This window comes from Mustela nigripes, chromosome 4, assembly GCF_022355385.1.
Source record: "Mustela nigripes isolate SB6536 chromosome 4, MUSNIG.SB6536, whole genome shotgun sequence".
NCBI lineage: Eukaryota > Metazoa > Chordata > Mammalia > Carnivora > Mustelidae > Mustela > Mustela nigripes.
Window position 1 is genome coordinate 153,505,039 of NC_081560.1, and position 10,583 is coordinate 153,515,621.

The following is a 10,583-nucleotide window of genomic DNA, read 5'->3' on the forward strand; positions in this document are numbered from 1 at the left end:
AGTGAAAGATTAGCTTTATTTATCTTAATTGTTTCTCTCCTCAGACAATAGCACTGATGTGTTACAGACCTGTGGAATGATAAGGGGCTTAGAGAGGATCTACTTTAGTACAAGCATCTTATAGAAGGGGCTGGAGACCAGAGATATTAGGGGCTGCTCAGCAGTACGAGGTAAGTTGTAAATCTAGGATTTACCACCCACCTTCACATGGTTCACGCTGGCCTGTGACACAAGAGGGTCTGATAGTAGTTCATAGGATTAACCCACTTATGAGGATGTGCTGGGCACTTGACACTCATGCACTCACTCTCACATCCAAGCTCAGTGAACATTCTTTCTTCAGTCCTCTCCATCAGTACCTTCTCTCAGGATGGTGTTTGGCTCCTGCATATTAAAACTATGCTGAAGGTCGGCAGTAAGGAATGTGTCTGCAGTAAACCACCGTGGGTCTGGTGTTCTGAGGGCAGCTCATGGAACTGAAGGACTCACCCCTGAGTGAACAGCCTGAAGAGTCTCTCCTTCTGTTCCTGTTGACCGCTGTTAAGTCCACCAAATTACCAGGATGCCTGAGGCCAGGCACTCAGCCAAGAGTCACCATATGGGGGACAGGGCTTCCTTCCTTCACAGCTATTGTCTTCTAAGAAATCAAAAGCTTGCTCTGGGCTGAGGGGAAAGGGAAGAGAAGGAAACTCATTCCTCACAGCCTGTGGCCCTGGGCTGGGGCAGGAATGGGGGGTGGGGGAGAGGGCAGGGGTGGGGTGGGGAGGGTGTGAATATGCATCCTGTGCTGCCAGTGTTCTGGTTGCCAGTGCCCTGTTTCCAAAGTGAAACAAGGCTATGTAGCACCCTGGACCTTGAAACCCCAGAAAGAGGCAGAAGGACTAAAACAACCACATTTCACTGCTCTGAATTCTGGACTAGAGCTGGACTCCCAGACTACTTAGGGTTCTCATGAAAGGTCTGGCTCTGCCTTCCCACTGGTAGCCCACCTAACATGCAATACTGCTGTCACCTCCTATAGCAGTTAATGGGAGCACACAGCTTCTTACTGGTTTAGCCCTGGGTGCTGCTGAGACAAGGATCCTTCCATGGCAGTGCTCCATGTCGTGGGCACACCTGCTCCAAACACCTTCACTTGCATATGCCCTTCCATCATATGTTCACCTTTCCATGTGGAGAAGCATCCTTGTTTTACTGCATCAACAGTGAAGAGATGGTGACACGCAAGTCTTAGGCTCTGTGATAGTTTTACCACAATACTGTTTGGTCACCAAGCAGGATGGACCCAGCCAGTGAGCAGAAAGTGTGGGCCTCCAGGCCTTATTAGATGCTGAAGAGAGAGGGGCAAAAAGTAAAGCCACAGCTCGTGTCTTAAGGGCAGCTAATTGGTTACTGTTGAGAATGAGAATTACTGATGCAACCTTTGTATTTATCTTCCCTTGTGTGTGGTGGCGCTGACTCCCAGATGTCCACACTGTTCTCTGCCAAGATTTTTCAAGGAAATTATATGACAATTTCTCAAGGGTTTTTAATATTCCCTTGAATATTTACCTGATTTTAGGTAAAAGTCCAGACTACAATTTCTACAGGTGATGTATACACTGAGACCAGAGCATAGTTGTTAAAATAACATATTTTATGGTAAGAAACAGTAGGATCACACTCTGACTTTCATGAGGCTTTTGGAAAGATACTGGAGAAGTCCTCCTTTTTATTAACAAATTCTTCATGCTTTCACTGACATTATAATTCTTTTCATTGCATATTTTCATCTGAAGAATATGTTCATTGTGCTCCCTAGTCTTTTTGAAAAAGGAAAGCATGCGCTTTTTCCTCTTCAGGGAAGAAGGAGGCATGACATGGTAGGTGGTTTCTGTAACATCTGTAACCAGTCAGACCCCTCTCTCTTGAAACGTTTCTGGGATGTGGCTCCCCAGATCTTTCTAGTTGCAGAAGAGTAAGAGATGTGAGCCTGAGGGTGGGGAAGCTGTACCCATAGCAACCACTGGGTTGGAGGGTGCTTCTCCTGGGTATGTCAGCTGGGCATCGGTGGCAGGAGTGACCCATTTTTCTATGGCCTCTGGATTCCCATCCAGAGCCTGAGAAGAGGATTAAACTCTTGTATTTGCTGGAGATCATGGGGTATATGGTAGCTGGAAATTTGTTCTGCCTGAATCTGTCCTCATCATTACTGATATTACAAGGTCAAGGCAAATATTATAGAAACTTTCATGAGTATTCATATGGGTTCCACCTTCCCACAAGTATACAAAATCACTTTTAGAACATGTGTCCATCTATACACCCTGTTCTCAGTTCATGGCAAACTTGGATCTCATGGTTATTTTCTTAGTTGCAGGTGAGGGAAAATAAAGACTAATGGGAGAAGAAATACAGAAGCTAGAGCCATGTGAGGCTATACATTTTCATGCTCAGATCAAGTCTCATTTTCAGGTGGTTTTAATATTATTCAGTGCCAGCTTCATGGTGCAAAAATACCTATCATACTTGAGCAAGTCCCAACCCAATATGATGGTGGGAACGTTGGAGGGAAGGGTCTGGGTTTGATGGGAAGTTTTACAAAGTGGACACTCAAAGAAATGGGTTGAATTAACTCTACATGGTATCTAGCATAGGGGTGGTGAGCTGATACCAAGAGATATTTCTAATTGTCCTTAGTCTACTTTCTCTTTTCTGGGTAGTGCCTTTTGGCTCTCCAGTACACTCTATATCTTTATGTTTTTTAAAGGATACCTTGAGATCTCTTTTATCAAGGACATTTCAAGCATTCCATGTGTATACAGTTTTAGTTAGGGAAGGAATAGTTCTTAAGGTTTTATTTGTAATTATCAAAATATTCAGAGATTAAGCAAATATCAGCTGTGGATTCTCCTCTTCAGAATACTATTATGTTAGCCCTTCTGGCCCTTGGCCACTCTTAAAAATAGGCTACACATATATTCAGGATATAGATAGTAAGACTATTTTGGTTTATAGTGTATCTGGTGAATATGATCTATTCCTAGAACGGTTCCAATTTCTAGTATTATATTCCTAAGGAAGAAGGCTAAATTGAAGCCTGAGGAAAGGTAAATCCTATCATCTATAATATTGTGGGAGAGGACAGAGGGGATGCTAATTTGAACAGAAAGTGGGGATCAGAACCAAGAGAAATTCTCATTAGGCAGAAACCCAGGGCGAGGTTGGAACTGTAGGAATACTAGTAATACTCTGAAAACCACTGTCCCTGATGGAATTTCCATAAAACTAAGGCAACAACGGCAATAAGGACCTAGAACACACCAATTCTGAAATAGGGGGTTCATTAATATCATGCCCATTACCCATCCATCCATGTGAGGAAAAGCATGGTAGTGTTAGTAGCTTCCAGTTTGAGTCCAGAAGGGGAAGTGACGGCATAGAGTATATTATCCTGTCTGGATTTCTTTGTTGCCTTTTTTATTCATGCATTGAAAAAAGAAATCTCTTCATTTTTAATGAAACTCCTACTATGTATATAATGATTATATAAGCTGAATTATGTGGGTGGGATAGAAGAGGAAGAAAAAGCTGTAAATCTCAGAAGAGGAAGTACTTTGTAAGGTTCTGGATACACCAGGTTTTGTTTTTTGAGTTTTTTTTAAGTTTGTAGTTAAATTCCAGTTACTTAACATACAGTGTCATATTAGTTTCAGGTGTACAATATAATGATTAAGCACTTACGTACAACACCCAGAGCTCCTTACCACAAGTGCACTCCTTAATCCATAGCCACTGTTTACCTCCTAACCCCCACCCACTTCTCCTCTGGCAACTATCAGTTTGTTTTCTATAGTTAAGAATTGGTTTGTTGGTTTGCCTCTATCCCTCTTCCCCACCCCATGCTCCTTTGAATGAAATCTTAATGTGTGTGGTGTCTTCTTTATATATTCATATGAAGATGGACACTTGAGCTGTTTCCTTAATTTGGATATTGTGTATAATGCTGCACATAACACTTTGAATTAGTATTTTTGTATTTTTTTGATAAATACCTAGTAGTGCAATTGCTTGAGCTAGAGTAGTTCTATTTTTAAATTTTGAGGAAACTCCATATTGTTTTCCCGAACAGCTATGCCAGTTTGCATTCCCAGCAACAGTGTAAGAGGGTTCCCCTTTCTCTACAACCTCACCAACACCTGTCATTTCTTGTGTTGTTGATTTTAGTCATTCTGACAGGTGTGAGGTAATATCTCACTGAACATTTTTTTTTAAGATTTTATTTATTTATTTGACAGAGTGAGATCACAAGTAGGCAGAGAGGCAGGCAGAGAAAGAGAGGGAGAAGCAGGCTCCCTGCTGAGCAGAGAGCTCGATGCAGGGCTCGGTCCCAGGACCCTGAGATTACGACCTGAGCCAAAGGCAGAGACTTAACCCACTGAACCACCGAGGCACCCCCTCACTGTACTTTTGATTTGGATTTGTATTTGATGATGAGAGATGGTGAACATCTTTTCATGCATCTGTTCACCACGTGTATATCTTCTTTGGAGAACTGCCTATTTGTGTCTTAGGAGAAATGCCTAATCGTGCCCATTTTTAATTGGATTATTCATTTTTGAGTATTTAGTTTTATCATTTCTTTATATATTTTGGATACTAAACCTTTATCAGATACCATTTGCAAATATCTTCTCCCATTCCACCAGTTGCCTTTTAGTTTTGTTGATTGTTTGCTTCTTTGTACAGAAGCTTTTCATTTTGAGGTAGTCCCGTAGTTTAACTTTGGTTTTGTTTCCCTTGACTCAGGAGACATATCCAATACAAATTTACTCAGGCTGATGTCAAGAAGGTTATGGCCTGTGTCCTCGATAGGATTTTATGGTTTCATGTCTCATATTTAGGACAAAATTCTTATGAATTTATTTTTGTGTATGATATAAGAAAGTGGTCCAGTTTCATTGTTTTGCATGTAACTCCAGTTTTCCTGACACCATTTGTTGAAAAGACTGTCTTTTTCCCATTGGATATTCTTTCCTCTTTGCCAAAGATTAGTTGAACATATAGTCACAGGTCCATTTCTGGGTTTTCTATTCATTTCCATTGATCTATGTGTCTATTTTGTGCCATTATCATACTATTTGGGGCACTATAGCTTTTTAATATAACTTGAAGTCTTGAATTATGATGTCTTCAGCTTTGCTTTTCTTTTTCAATATTGTTTTGGCTATTTGGGATCTTTTTGTGACTCCATATGTGTTTTAGTTGTTTTTTTCTAGCTCTGTGGAAAATGCTGTTGGTATTTTGATAGGACCTTCATCAAATATGTAGATTGCTTTGGGTAATATGGACATTTTAGAAAAGATTTTATTTATTTTATTTGAGAGAGAAAGAACACGAGTAGGGGGAGGGGAAGAGATGGAGAAGTGGACTCCCTGCTAAGTGGGAAACCCAACATGGGGCTTGATTCCAGGATATGGTTCTTATCATTTTTAAAAAATTAATGTGGCATATCAGCTTGATTTATTTGTGAATGTTGAACTACCCTTCCAACCCAGGAATAAATCCCACTTGATTGTGGTGAATGATTCTAATGTTTTTTGGGATACGGTTTGCTATTATTTTTTTTGAGAATTTTTGCATCTATCTTCATCAGGGATATTGTCCTGTAACTTTCTTTTTTAGTCAAGTCTTTGGTTTTGGTGTTAAGATAATTCTGATCTCATAGAATGCATTTGGAAGTTTTCCTTGCTTTTCTATTTTTTGGAATAGTTTCAGAAGAATGAGTATTAAGTTTTTCAGAATATTCTCTTAAGTTATTTATATTTTAGTAGTGTTGGTTGTTATTTCTTCTCTCTCATTTGTGATTTTATTTATCTCTGTCCTTTCTCTTTGCTTTTTGATAAGTGTGGCTAGAGGTTTATCAATTTTATTATTTTTTTCAAAGAACTAGCTCCTGGATTCATTGATTTATTCTATGTGTTTTTTAAGTTTCTATATCATTTATTTCTGATCTAATATTTATTATTTCCTTTGTTCTGTTGGCTTTTGGCTTCATTTGTTGTTCTTTTTCTAGTTCCTTTAAGTATAAGTATAAGTTATTTGAGAATTTTCTTGCTTCTTAAAGTGGGCCTGAATTCTTATGTCTTTCCCTCTTAGGATCACTTTGGTTGAATCCCAAAGATTTTGGACCATTGTATTTTCATTTTCATTTATTTCCATGGTTTTTTTTTAACTTCTTCTTTGATTTCCTAGTTGACCCACTCACTTTTTTTTTTTTTTAATAATCATGTTGTTTATCCTCCATGTGTTTTTTGTCTTTCCAATTTTTTTTCTTTTAAAGTTTTATTTATTTGACAGAGAGACACAGCGAGAGAGGGAACACAAGCAGGGGTAGTGGGAGAGGGAGAAGCAGGCTTCCTGCCGAGCAGGGAGCTTGCTGTGGGGCTTGAACCCAGGACCCCAGTATCATCATCTGAACCTAAGGCAGACACTTAATGACTGAGCCGCCCAAGCGACCCTCCATTTTTTTTTCCTATGGTTGACATCCAGGTTCATAGCTTTGTGCTCAGAAGAAATGCAGGGATGGTCTCAACATTTTTGTATTTGTGGAGGCCTGATTTGTGACCCAGTATGTGATCTATTCTCAAGAATGTCCCATGTGCTCTTGAAAAGAAAGTGTATTCCATTTGTTTTAGGATGGAAAATGTTTCCTTCTAATGTTTCCTTAAAGTCAAAGAGTCCACTTCAATATTTCTTGCAGGGGTAGTTTAGTGGTAACAAACTCTTTTAGTTTTGGTTGATCTGGGAAACTCTTTATCTCTCTTTCTATTCTGAACGATAGCTTTGCTGGATAAAGTATTCTTGGCTGCATATTTTTCCCATTAAGCACATTGAATGTAGTACACCACTGTGTTCTGGCTTGCCAAGTTTCTGTTGAGAAATCTGCAGCTAGCCCTATGGGTCTTCCCTTGTAAGTTAAGGACTTCTTTTGTCTTGCTGCCTTTAAGATTTTTTTCCTTATCCCTATATTTTACAAATTTAATTACAACATGCCTTGGTGGTATTGGCCTGCTCTTGTTGATCGGAATTCTCTGTGCCTCCCAAACCTGGATGTCTGTTTTCTTCCCCAGATTAGGGAATTTTTCAGCAATTACTTCCTCAAGTAAATTTTATCCTCTCCCACTTCTGCTTCTGGGACCCTACACTATGACTGTTATTACATTTGATGGAGTCACGGAGTTCCCTATGTCTATTCTCATGCTGTATAATTCTTTTTGCTCTCTTATTTTCCATTATTTTGTATTCTAATTGACTAATTCATTCTCTGTTTCTTCCAGCCTGCTGTTCATTGCATCAATCCTGTTTCCAATCTCAGTGACGGCATTCTTCATTTCTGGCTGATTCTTTTTCAACTCTTTTACTTCTGTGGTCAGAGTCTTCCTGAAGTCTTCCATTCCTTTATCAAGCCCAGCAAGTATCCTTATGATCATTGCTTTACATTCTCCTTCAGATGTATTGCTCACTTAGTTCTCTGGCTGTGGCCTTATCTTTTATTTCAATGCAGATGAATTCTTCCATGTTGGCATTTTGTCTAAGTTTCTGCTTTCCTCTGTGTGTTGAAAAAGCCAGCTATGTTTCTTCCTCTTGAGACTAATGGCAATGAAGAAGAGATCATGTAGTATCCAGGGCCTAGCACTTCAAGGAGTGTCTGTGGTGTGCTGCTGTTTGTGTGGTTAGTTGCAGAGGCTCTCCTTACCTATGGTGGGCAGCGTTTGTTCCTTAGCCAGAATGTGGTGAGTTTCAACTCAATGTGTTCTGGTCTGTTGTGAAATGAGACGTCATTTGCTTCTAGACCTGAAGTCCTGCATAATTGTGGTATGGGCTAGGGCTTGGGAGGGCTTACGCAGGTCTTCTGGGGAGAGGTCTGCCAAGCTGAGTCTGGGACAAGCTTCACTGAGAAGGGTAGTCCCACCAGAGTACAGGGGCATGGGACTTGATGTAAGCTAGTTAGGCTGCCACTGCCAGTACTTTGCTGCTTCCTGCAGGTGGCTCCATGTTTATGCTGGGGTAGAGGGAGGGAAATCACACTGGCCAGCCCCTTTCTTCCCAGAGAGGTATCTCTGAGAATGCTGTCTCTCAGGGATGTGCTCTAAGGAGAGTGAATAATTCCCTTCTGTGTGTCCCAGGCATTCTTTGCACAGCTATTTCTACACCATTTCCCCTAGGGCATCTGCCTGCTTTCTGTCCAGGAGTAGAGCAGTGCCCTCTATCTTAGCCAAGCCTGCTCTCCTTTAAATTTCAGGCTTTCAGCCCCGCTGGTTGCAAGAACTCATGAAAATCAGCTGTGTTCATTTCCCCAGCCAATAACTGTGGGATACGTTCTCCTTGTGCAGTCTCCTTTTGTGTTCCACATTCCTTTGTCCTTCTCCATGACCATGGCTCTCTCCCTTCTGCAGCACATGTGATCATTTCTCCATTAAACCACACTTCCTATCTGCTTTGATGTGGCCTCTTCTGTGTCTTTAGTTGTGGAGTTTATTCTGTCAGTCTTCAGGTTGATTTCTGGGGTTTAGGATGATTTGCCAGTTAAGTAGTTGTGTTTGTGATATAAGATGTGCCTAGGGTACTCCTACTCCTCCACTATCTTTTCACCTCACCCCCCACCCCCATCCAGGATATTTAAATTTAAAAAGGGAAGACCTGGGGACAAAAAGGATATTCCACCTTGATGGAACAGGAAGTCCTTAATGAACTCCTTGAAATCAAAGTTATTTTGAAATGAAAGGCATTTCTTTGGAAAAGCATTCCTCAAATGGCAGCTCATGAAATTTGAGGTAAGGATTGATTCACAGAAGAACTTTCATATTATTATTATATATATAATTTGCACTAAAGGTAAGAATTTCTGGAGAAATAAAGTAGGTAGTAGAAGAAAACTGTGTCTTCACTTGAGGTATCCTAGAAACAGACCCAGAAGCAAGGATTTGAAGACAAGTAGTTTATTGGAGAGTTGGTTCCAGGGAAGACCAGTAGGGAGAAGGGGAAGTGATATAGTAAAAAGAATTTTGTATTATCAAACCAGTTACTCTTTGGGGAAATTGGAGCCCGTGTCACTGTGGAATTCTGTGTAGCAGTGTAGAACACTCTTCAGAGTTATCCAAACCCAGAAGAAAAGAAAATGGGGTGTGTATGTAACAATTCTCCACCCATCATTCACTGAGTATTGCTTGTGGGAGTGTTCCTTTTCTAGCACTTCTAGCATGTCTTTACACGGAATGACTGTCTGGCATGTCTTGTGTTCCCAGGCCCAGAACACAGTGCTCTGGCAGAGTTTGCAGCAGTTTTCAGTAAACACTCGCCAGGTTGCCTGACAAGTTGAATACCAAGGCAATATGGTTGGGGTCTGGCAGTGTCTTCTTCATTCCACCCTTTACATTAATTATATTTACCTGCCCATCCCCTTAAGTTCACCCTGTCCTATTATTTACTCTTCAGTGTAGTGGTTGGTCACCTTTATTAAAGTAAAAAACCTGACTTGTAGCCAAATGATAAGTGGGTGAGCTATAGTGCCTGTGCTGTCGTGTTTCCAAGGCAAAATACATATTGTATCGTCTCCTTTCATGATCATTCATTCTGTATGTTTATCTTCACCCTTTGCCATCATGACTGCTGGCTTCATTTGCTTGCCTTCTAGGGTAACATAGATCTTCAGCCTGAGGGGTCTGAATCCCTGGTTACTGTGTCTTTAACAGATCATTGTCATGGCTGGTGTTAATTTCCAAAGTTGTTATCATGCAGACAGCAAGAAGCATCCTAGCGAATTCTGTTAGTTTCCAGATTTCTTCCTTCCTCTATTATATTGTAGAAACCCTGTCTCCTCATGTTAGTCAGCATTACTTATCCTGGCCTATTTATACTACCTCCTTTCATCTTTTTTCACCCCATTCAAATATATAACATTTTCTTCATTGGGAAAAATTATTTGGTTCCTGTTACTGTCTAACCCCATCACCACGCCCAGGCCCTAGCAATCCATGGTGTTTTATATCACTATAGGTTAGTTTTGCTTTTTCTAGAGTTTCATATAAATGAAATTGAATATGCACTCATTAGTGCCTGGTTTCCTTCTCAATACAATGTTCTTGAGATTCATTTATTTCATTGTCAGTAGTTTATTCTTTTTTATGATTGAGTAGTATTTCACTGTCTGGGTAAGCCACCATTCATCCGTTGATGGACTATTAGTTGTTTTTATTTTTGGCTATTATGAATAAAGCTGTTATAAGCACTGTATACAACTGCAGATATACACTTTAATTGCTCTTAGGACAATACTTAGATGTGAGATTGCTAAGTTATATGGTAAATATATGTCTCATTTTTACCAGTAATGGCTACATTGTTTTCCACGTGATTGTATTATTTTACATTCTAAACTTCAACATGTTAGAATTCCAGTTGCCTTGCATCTTTTCTAGCCCTGGGTTATCCACATTGTAACATTTAGCCATTTCAGTGGGGTTGTCATTTATTATGATTTTTAAGTTTATATGAAAAATTTAATTTTTCCTCTTGCATAGTAGATCATATTTTTGTGCCCC